General features: G+C 45.3%; 1 long non-coding RNA gene across 2 annotated transcripts; it reads right to left on the reverse strand.

Moving 5' to 3' along the window:
- Window positions 1-1,711: 1,711 nt before the first annotated feature.
- Window positions 1,712-3,234, reverse strand: LOC146856678 (uncharacterized). 2 transcript variants are annotated; one of them, XR_014979488.1, is made up of 5 exons: window positions 3,085-3,234; window positions 2,833-2,975; window positions 2,646-2,733; window positions 2,459-2,556; window positions 1,712-2,074 (listed from the first exon to the last, which is right to left on the reverse strand). It is a non-coding gene; the product is annotated as an uncharacterized LOC146856678 (long non-coding RNA). The 2 variants fall into 2 exon arrangements; XR_014979487.1 differs by lacking the exon at window positions 2,459-2,556.
- Between the last annotated feature and the right edge of the window lie 7,579 nt (window positions 3,235-10,813).

The following is a 10,813-nucleotide window of genomic DNA, read 5'->3' on the forward strand; positions in this document are numbered from 1 at the left end:
ACTGTAGAAGAGGGCCAGTCGCCAGCCCAAGATTTCTTCCTTATTCTATCAACATTGTTATTACTCCTAAAAGTTATGTGCAGCAGGCAGCCTTACTTAAAATTTTCTATTCTGGGGTTACCACCCCATCCAAGCCCCCATCTGTAGAGCTGATACTGATTTGTTAACAGAGTGACCAGTACCATACTTTGAGATATCAGTGCGGTGTTACCCTTCTGTAATGATGGGCACAGAGTCGATCTACTCCGGATCCTCCGTCAGCGGCTGGTTATGCTCACGTCGCACCTCATCTTGAGCAGCCCTGTATCGCTCAACTCTCCGGGCCTCTATTACCTGATCCCTGCCGATGGACAGGCCTCCAACCCTCCACCCACTCCCAGGCCGCTTCTAGGGTGTCAAAAACCATGTTTTGCCTTCGCTTATTATCTTTAGTCTAGCTGGGTAGAGCCTCATATATTTAATGTCTTTGTCCCGGAGGGCTCTTTTCACTGTATCGAAGCTTTGCCTCTGCTCTTGAACTTGCAACATGAAGTCAGGAAAGAGTCTTATAACAACATTATCAATTTTGAGGTCTGAAAAATGTACGCACCCTCCGAAGGATCTCATCCCGGTCCCTGTAGTTGAATATTCTTGCTATAATTGTCAGCGGCGGGCCACCTGGTTTTGGACGGGATGCTGGCACTTTATGTGCACGTCGTATTGCAAAAAATTTGGAGAGCCTCTTAAGACACAGTTTCTTTAGAATCAAGTCCTCCAGGAACAGATCAACACTCGGGCCCTCCATACCTTCCAGCACACCAACAAATCTAATAATTTTGCGTCTTGACCTTCCTTCTTGGTCAGCCAAATTTGCTGCAAGGCCCACAATTTCCTTATAGAGGGTTTGTACTTGCTCCTCCAGGTGCTTAGTTTTAAATTAGAGGCCGTTTATCTGGGACTCTGTCATTTTAAATCACTCTGCAATACCTCTGACATCTGCTCTTACGAGATTCAGGTCAATTGCCACAGTGTCAATTTTGGGTTCCAGTGTCCCAAGCAGGTCTTTAATTGCTGCCATAATCTTACTCAGAGTGGGTTTCACTTCATGTGGCGCGGGGCGACCCCCTTCGCCCTTTCCCATGGGGAGACTTCTCTCTGCGTGGCCATTGGCACTGTGTATTTGTCAAGTCTGTTCTTTTGCAGTGGTGTAGCACCTTATTCCTGACCATCGCCGTACCACCACTACGTGTTTCCCCTTGGATGTCAGCTGGCCAGTCGGTCATCAACCCCAGGGCCAGCGAAGGAATACCAGCCGAGTGCTGTCAGGTTCACCGTATGTGGGGACTGTGACCTTTCCAGATGTTTCCGGGCCCATTTATCCTGCCCTTCTCTGATGTGGTTAGCCCCTTTAGTGCCCATGACGAGATAGTCTCGTCATGGGCACAGCGCAACCGCGCTCCATGACGAGACTATCTCGTCATGAACCCCACCCGCTAATTCAATGCCCGGCACAGGGCGGGGAAAGGGCGGGGCACTGAAGAGGTTAAAAAGCTATTTTCTCTGGTCGCTATATAAACATGTAGATAAAAAGTCTCCTATTGATAAATACCCACAGTGAAATTACTTAACATACAGCCCATGTAATAGACAAATCAACAAAATACATGAAAGAACTAAAAAGATTTACATTTTATCAAAAAATATTTTTTTTAATTCATATCGCAAAACCCACAAAGATCACAATTAAAATGACGATTAAAAATGACTCAATTAAAAAGATTGTTTTGTTACATACAAGGTGTCACAATAATGAATTGAAAGAGAATTTTAGTGAGAGCACTACAAAATGCAATACAACACAACCATAAAAAAAGAGAGAAAAATCCACAATAGACAATATACTTTGTCATTTACAAGTACATATCCATTTACACAATGTTGTAGCTGGGTCCCGAACCGGCCTGACTTAGGTATCTATGGATCCAGCCACTGATATGGATCGTGTGGGGACTGCGTCGATGCGTTTACTATTATAGTTCCATCTTTATCAAGACATCAAAATATAATTCTCTCTTAAATAATGTCAGCTTTAATCCTGTCAAAAACAAATGCATTGATATGTATCAGGACTTCTTTATATTAGAAGATAGTTCTATCATACATACTCTGTATATTACTTGTGTTTATTGCACTATTGAACATATGCCACTTCATTATAAAATCAAACACTTTTACTACAATTGTTTATCAAAACAGAACAATCTACTATAACAGTTTGACACCCATTTGTTTTGTAAAAAAAAAAAAAAATCTTTTTCTGCATATCACATGGGCTGTGTGGTAGTGGAAGATGATTCTTCAAAAATACCAGGGCCCGAGAGGAGGAACTAATAGACAACACCTTTATCAATATTTCTAAATAACGGTTTTAAGAGATTATCAATAATTTATATATATCACACTTTGATACATTAACTACCTTAGTACACCACTATTTGCCCACAGCTTGTTGGCCGCTGCCTCAATGGGGATCCAATTAATCAGGGATCTTGATTGTTAGAGTATCTTTACAGGAATCTGGAAAAACCATCACTTTTAGGATTAACCTGATTCTCACACGCCAAGGGGTCAGGCTCCAAAAATGTAATTTGAGAAAATGTGCATACCTGCTGAGGGTTACTCCATTATAAGATTAATTGGAGGCTCTACATAGAAGGGTCCCTTACAAGGCTTATCTTTCAGTCAGAATATAATCTATGGAGTGAAAGGGGGAAAAAGCTAAAATTAATTTGTGAAATGAGAGAGAAAGAGGGTTTTGTACGTAATAGATGATAAGCCCCTACCCGTTCTTACCTCATATTTAGGTATATATTGATCCAAAAAAAAAACGCTGTGCCCATCGTCAATAGATCGGTGCTAATACACGGATGTTATGCTGAAAAAGACCAGCTTCAAATTATTGAGCGCTTAATGCAACTCTGTGATATTTAGCTGTCCTGAAACACAAAAAGGGAATTTTCCTGTTATAAAACTAAACGGGGTGCCATAAGTCTATTACTGCTTGACACCTGTGTGCCCAACTCACTACTGCGTCTCTCGCCTTACCCGCAATGCGCAATATGGATTCCACCATCAAATCTCATTTCACTACCTGCGTGTGGTCGAAAACGAATCTGATCCGCCACATTTAAATATCCGTTGCTAAATGAGCCTCACCTGAAACCACTCTCATCATCACAGGCATCAACCTCACGTGTTGTGCTCTGCCTAACATGAACCGGAAGTCTTAGTCAAGGTTTGTTATTTCTCAATGTTGCTACCCACACTATCCCGGAACTAGAATCACCCGCAAATAACAACATAGCGAGCCACCAGCATATCAGCGCCCGGGTTGCCACGGCAATATGTTATAAACAATGCCCCAGTCGAAATAACCAATTCACGAAAAGAATAGATATATTAAAATATAGGTGCCTCCATACCTAGCACACCTACCTTCTCGATCCATTTCAATTCCAAAGAGAATATGATTTCTTATTATGTCAAATTTTGCAACTGGTGGACCGAGGACCGTATATTTATTTATTTATTTATTTATTTATTTATTATATAGCGCTTGAATCGACCTCCAAAGGGGTATCTCTGCGCTTTAGAACGGGCCATGAGGGTGTGTTGCAGCTATAGCAGAATCAAGCGCAGAAAAGAGTGGTCTTGAGCAGTTTCCTAAATTGTAGGTGATCAGTGCATTGTCTCAAAATCATGGGAAGCTCATTCCAGTATCGTGGGCTAAAACGGGAAAAAGCTCTTCCTCCTAATCTAGCCTTTCTTACTCGAGGCACCACAAGAAGATGTTTGGCACTCGAGCGGAGAGATCTAGAAGGTACATATGGCGTGAATTTCTCCGAGAGGTAAGAGGGACCCAGATTAAGCTGTGATTTATGGATGGTGCAACAGATTTTAAATCTGACCCGTTGGCAGATAGGGAGCCAGTGCAACTTCATAGGAAGAGGGTGGGAAGGGGTCCTGGAGGGAACATTGAGGACCAATCGCGCCGCTGTGTTCTGGACTACCTGTAGTCTGCTGAGTGAGGCATCATTGGCGGAGATCAATGTGAGAAGTTGGCTTGGCATATGCTGGTCACTAGTTATAGTGGCCACCTTGCACCAGTCCAATTCGACTCTTATGGGAGATAGGTTTAAGACAACCTTTTAAAGAAAGCTATCCTAGTGGTAGCTGTGGAGAGCAGCCTCCAGGCTAAGTCTCAGAGGAATGTAAAGCAGCTTGTTTTACCTTATAATCTCTTGAATTACCAAATGAAAGGACACCACACAGGTATATATATCAAATATATATGTATTTATTACTAGACACACTCTACTAATCTCTTTATGAGATTAGAAGCCAGGTACACATTCAAATGTCAACGTTTCACAATAAATTAAGCACAAATATGGCTGGAGCCGTAGGGGCGTACCAGACCATATACTAAAAAATGGTATAAGAATGTCGACTTGCAAAATGACAAGGCCTAGGGCATGGGGAATCGCTGGGGCTTCACTACTGCAGTGTTAGCAGGTAAGTAATAGGCTCACGGGAGACGCGTGCAGTGTGTGAACACGGCCGCGGGTTCCCTATTGATTATAATGGTGCAAGTCGCGGTTGGATTTTTAAAGTTCTAGGGTACTTCGAGGAAGTCTACAAGCAAGCCACTTACAAGGTAAGTACTTCAAGGGCCAACACACACTAGGGCACCCGAGTGCACGAGTTACCTCACCCAGGGAAGCCGGGTGCATAGGTGTCTTTTGATGTCGGGTCGCGTCGCTGTTTTCTATGGAGACCAAAGAAGACATGCTGCTTGCGTCGACTGAAGAAGTGTTCGGTGGAATTCAAAGGTGGATTCAAGATGGAGTTGACCTGAAAATTGAAGGGACAGTGTTCAAAGTCACTTGCCAGTGACCGGTGGCCAGGAAGATGGCTGACCACGGATGTCGGGTGATTTCAGGTCGTCGATGGTGTTTTGACTCTTCGCTCACGAGGTCCAGGAGGGATCGACGATGACCAGCAGCTGGATTCAGAGTGTCCCATGACGTCTGCAGCTGATGGCCATGTCGGCAACTGGATTGGAGCCAACAAGCCTTGGCAACTGCAAGTCTTGTGTAGACTGAAGAAAGTCGATGGTGCAGACCAGCAAGGTTTGAGGGACTCACCCAGCAAGGGTAAGTGAGGGCAGACCTGGAGCAACCAGGGGAGTCCTTTTAGTTGATGAGAAAGTCTTCAGGGGACCCACAAGCCAACGAGCAAGTGATCGCGAAGACGCCTCTTCAGGAAATGCTTCACAGGAGCCCACGGTCACTCGGGACGTGGTAGGCCTCTAATTTTCGCTGCAAAACCTGCTGGAGGCTTGGGTCACAAATGGTCCAATGCACAAATCCGTAGGACGTCGTGAAGAGTTTGCACTCGACAATAGTGCATGGTCCCCGGGTATTGCAGTTCCTCGTCACTCGTGGGGTCCACTCACCACAGCTTTGCTGGGGACTCACAATGGCTGTCGAGAAGTCAGGAAATCCACTTCCGGGGCAGCAGGGACTTCGAACTCCGGCGGGAGCGGGAAAGTTTGCAACCGTTGATTAAGGTTTTTGGTGCCTGCCAAGCAGGGGTCACTCCTTGACTCCAAGGGAGATTCTTCTGTCTTCCAAAGGTAGTGGAACATCGAAGGGCCAGGATTCTTCTTTGTAGAGCGTCTTCCAGGGTTATCTGATTTGCAATGGCAAAGTTTGCTATCTTATAGGGAAGATAGGGGAGGGACTAGCTCTATGACCACTCCTTTAGGAGGGTCAGGGGAGGGGGTGGTTACACCCACTTCCCTTTGTCCAGTTTCGCACCAGAGCAGGGGCAGGTAGCCCCTGAACCGGTTTGAGCTGGCATATGCACAGAGGAGCCTACTGCTCCCCCAGTGCAGGACTTCAAAGCACTCTAGGAGTGCACCCACCCAGCCCCAATACACTAAATCCTGTCTGGAAGGTGGTGACACCTCTCTGTGACAGGATGCCTTTTGTTGGGCTTCCTCCACTGCGAGTTTCAGTCAGCAGCAGGAGGGCAGCCCAGTGTCTGTGCTGGTGGCATCTATTGTGTGATGCCAGGGCTCTATAGGATTTCTATCATTTTACATGTCGTCCCCTCTAGAAGGGTGGGATCATGCTGCCACATCATGGACTGATGTCTGGGTATGATTCCAAGTTGTTTGACACCAAACACGACATGTTTTGATGCAGTCATACCAAAGTTAGCATTTTAATGCACTTAAGAGTATATGGTTTAACCGCATCCACAAACAGCCATAGAGAATAGACTCTGGTAGCTGCAAAGGGGCCCTGCTCAGGCAGAGGCACCCCCTCACATTGTAAACCAAGCACCATGCCCTCAGGATTGATAGGGCCTGCCATAGGGGTGGCTGATAGGTGTATATGTGTGTGTATGGTGAGATATAGAAACCTATATCTCAGTGAGGAGTGCTAACACTACCTCACACAGGCTGCAAGAGCAGGCTTGTGGTGTCAGATTGCGAATGCTTCCCAGGGGTGGCATAATACATGCTGCAGCCCCTGGTAGGCCTGTGAAGTACCTATGCCCTAGGTACCTAAGGTACCATATACTAGGGGCTCATAAGGTACCATAGTATCCAATCACTAGTGCATCTAATATGCGCACCAAGTCGTTTAAGGGAGAAAGCAGATAGGGTGGGGTCCTGGATAGCAGGATCCCAGCCAGACTAGTCAAAAACTCCAGTAAAAAAGTGGGAGCAACCATATAGTCAGATTCCACCTTTCTACAATCAGCAAGCCATTACATTAGTCCAGATGGCTTAGCACAAGCACCTGGACTAAAGTTTTCCCGCTAGAGTCCGGGAGCAAAGGGAAGACTCGACGGAGCAGGCCTATTATTTGGAAACAGGAACCTGCTGTTTGAGCAGCATGCTCCTTTAGGATAAGGGCTTGATCCAGGCAGATACCCAGGTTTTTGACTGTAAGCTTGGGAGTAGGATGGGGGCCTAGGTCAATCGGCCACCATTCTGGTGTCCATAGGAAAGGGGCCTGTCCGAAAAGCATAATCTCTGTTTTTTCCACATTACACTGGAGGAAATTATTCTTCATCCAGTGGGAGATAGCTCTCATACCGGTAGAGAAGGCCAACTGCACAGAAGAGGTACATTTGTCGAATGGAAAGAGCAACTGAGTGTTGTCGGCATAGGATATGGGGATAAACCCATGCATCCTCAGAAGATTGGCCAAGGGAGCAATACAGATGTTAAACAATGTAGGGCTCAAACATGAGCCCTGTGGAACTCCCTTGGACAGTTCTGTAGGAGCCCGAACGATACGGGCCTAAATTGACAATCTGTGAGCGAGCGGATAGAAAGCTCGCCATCCACTGTAAGGCTGATTTCCTTAGTCCGATCTCTTTTAGTCTTCTGAGCAAAATGCTGTGTGAAACTGTGTCGAATGCTGCAGATAGGTCCAACAGCACCAAAATCATAGAGTGGCCCTTGTCTAGGGTCATCCTGATGTTATCCGTGACCACTAGTATTGCTGATTCGGTGCTTTATTTGGGCCTAAAGCCAGACTGGGAGGGATCTAAGCAGCCCGTAAGTTCGACATGGCTGGAGAGATGAGTGTTGACATGTTTCTCCATTAATTTGCTCAGAAACGGAAAGCGCGAGATAGGGCGAAGGTTGGAAAGATCCGTCCACGGGACTTTAGTGTTCTTGCGGATCGGTCTAACCTGTGCAACTTTCCATTCCAACGGTACATGGCCTTCTTTTAGGGAGAGATTAATAAGAGATTGCATAGAGGGAGACAGATGTTTAGCCAGGGAAGGGATAACCTTAGCTGGAATAAGGTCAGAAGGGGATCCTGATTTTATCTTGTAAATCAGTAGTTCGACCTCTGCTAATGCAAGTGTGGGAAAGTGCTCTAACAGCTGAGGATTTATAGGATTCAATTGGTCAAAAGCCATTGGGATCTGCAACTGATTTCCTACCGAGGTGATTTTTTCATAGATAAGCTCTATTTTTTGCGAAAAATAAAGAGCAATATCATTACACAGCAATTGGGAAGGAGCCTCCAGGCTTTCACATGCCTTGGGGCTAATGAATGACTGAAGAATTTGATGCAAAGTTTTAGGGGAATTACAGGCATGGGCTGATTGCGATGCTATATGGGTTTTCTGTGCTGTTTATTTATTCTTATGGTAGCTGGACAGAGTGGTAAAAAAACGCTCTCTGTCCTTCTCATCATGGGAAGCACGCCAGATTTTCTCATATTTCCTACAAAGTTGTTTTAGGACTCGCACTGAGTCGAGAACCAAACTGCCTGTGGGCGTTTAGGATAACTCGGGAAAGATTTTAAAGGTGCAATGAGATCAATGGCCATTGAGACAGCAGAGTTATATTCAGCCAAAGCTTCCTCTATATTATCCAATACAGAATTTTGAGGCCTTGAAAAGGAGGTTTGAAAACTCTCCAAGGAGACTTTCTGCCACTGCTTGAGAGTATGAAATGTGACTGATTTAGGTTTTTTAGGTTCTATTGGATCCTGAATAAGGAATTCGATAACTGAATGATGGGACCAGGTAAGTTGTTGAGGGGGTTCACACTGGATCCTGGAAGAATTGGAAAAGATGATGTCTAAAGTATGACCCGCTGTGTGAGTCAGGCCTTCATTAAGCTTGGATAGGCCCAAAAGAGATAGGTCTGCCAAGAAGGTCTGTGCATCTGGATTGGAGAGACATTCGCTATGGATGTTAAAATCTCCTAAAAGTAGAAAGTTACTACATGCGGTCACATGAGGGGCTAATAATTCAAACAATTGTAGAGAAAAATTGGCTAAAGTTCCAGGGGGATGGTAGACTAAGGCCCCCTTCCAACTAGCTTGAGGGGAGATATATATCCTGAAAAATTATATTGACTAAATAATTTGGCACATAAGTAAAGCTTTTTATGACTCAAATATTCTTTTGTTACAGCTAGCATCTAACTAACGCAACCTATTTTCTTCTTTAGATATTTGCGATGTACCATGCTACCGCTGCCTGAGAAATAGTTAGTACCTACTTATTCCATGATTAGTCTCATCCATTCCTCTCTGGTGTTCAATCCCTTATCTATTGTCCCTAAAAAGCACATGAACCATTGTTCATGTTTCTTCTCGCTTCTAAATTACCACCTCTTCGGCTTCTGCTAATTTTTTCAAGGATGAGCCAACTAAACTGATCACAGTCGTGGTTCATCTTGTGGAAGTCTTCAGTTAGAGGCGCATTTTCTTTTTTATTTCTCAATGCTGATTTGTGCTCCAACAGCCTGACCCTCAATTCCCTGCCTGTCTCTCCCACGTAGCCGAAGCCACATGGGCAGACAAGCAGGTAGATGACATTCTTACTTCGACAATTGTTGAGGGTATTGGACTTTAACATTTTACCATTGAACTCCAAGTTTCTAACTTCCATGCATTGCGGACAAATGGAGCATGTACCGCACCTAAAATTCCCTACCGCTTTACTTCTTGTTACAGTGGAACCTCTTTCATGATCACAGCTATTATAGGTTCTAACCAGGCAATTTCGTATATTTGTATTCCTTCTAAAGGAGAACAGAGGTTTCGGTATTAGGCTGGGTAATCCATTGTTTAAAAATTTCCAGTTCCTGTTTCTGATGTTCTTAATATTGTTGCTTCTTTCTGAAAATTGGGAAACAAACACAATTCTAGACGTGTTTGGATCTTTCTTTTTATTTTTAGAAGTACCTAGGAGATGGTCCCGATCATTGAACCGCACTCTATTAAATGATTGTTTAATCAATTTTTTTGTGTAACCTCTATCTTTCAGTTTTTTCTCCAGAATCTCAGAGTGATGGTGTTGGACCCGTCAGCCCTAGGGTGGTCTCCCCTTCCATTTTTGATCGTGCCTCATTTTTTCCACCCTCATTTTTATGTTGGACTAGGTCTCCGGGCGCCTTTTCATTGCCAATCAGTGTTAAGGTGCAGGTGCTCCCTTCTCCCAAGATGGCTGCCACAGGCCCCTGCTACTGCAGAGTGGTCTTTCATAGTAGCACCCTAGCTGCCAGGAGCTGGCTGGAACCCCACAACAATGTTGCGACTCCAGCCCGCCTTTTTGTCCCATAGGTAGAGTGGGGAAGCTCCTGGAATGTGCTGGAACCTTCTAGAAGGGAGGTGTGGTTTTTCTTTTGCCGCCTTGGCTAGAGGTCACCTGACCTAGGGCTACTTAAGAGAGGGAGGGAAACTTTTGTGGTGAGTTGGCCATTGGGGTGAAGCAGAGCTGGAAGAATCCGCCAGGAGTGTAGGCGGTAGGGCCTAGCCAGGGACTTATGCCTCTGAGAGTGACAGGATCTAGGTGCTGCCTCTTAAGTGAGTGAGGGACCCTGTGAAACCCACTGATCTTGCCCAGCAGTAGGTGGACCCAGAGACTCTCTGCCCAGCCTGACTAGGAAGGATCTAGTTGCCCTCTCCATTCCTAACCCCCCTGTAACTGAACCCCTTAAGGGCGCCAGATACATCTGCGCCAATAAGACTTCATCTAACAGCTGAGAACCAAGACTGAATACTGAGACTGCGTGTCCAGACTGAACTCTTAAACCTATCCACCAAGCACTGAGACTGCGTGTCCAGACTGAACTCTAAAACCTATCCACCAAGCACTGAGACTGCGTGTCCAGACTGACCCCTGAACCCTGATGCAAAGCTGACTGGAGAACCACCGGGGATCGACCAGGAATTAGCGCTGTGATCCCTGCGCTCCCTGCCCTGGTCTGGGACCCCCGGCA

This window comes from Triturus cristatus, chromosome 3_2, assembly GCF_964204655.1.
Source record: "Triturus cristatus chromosome 3_2, aTriCri1.1, whole genome shotgun sequence".
In the NCBI taxonomy this organism is placed as follows: Eukaryota; Metazoa; Chordata; class Amphibia; order Caudata; family Salamandridae; genus Triturus; species Triturus cristatus.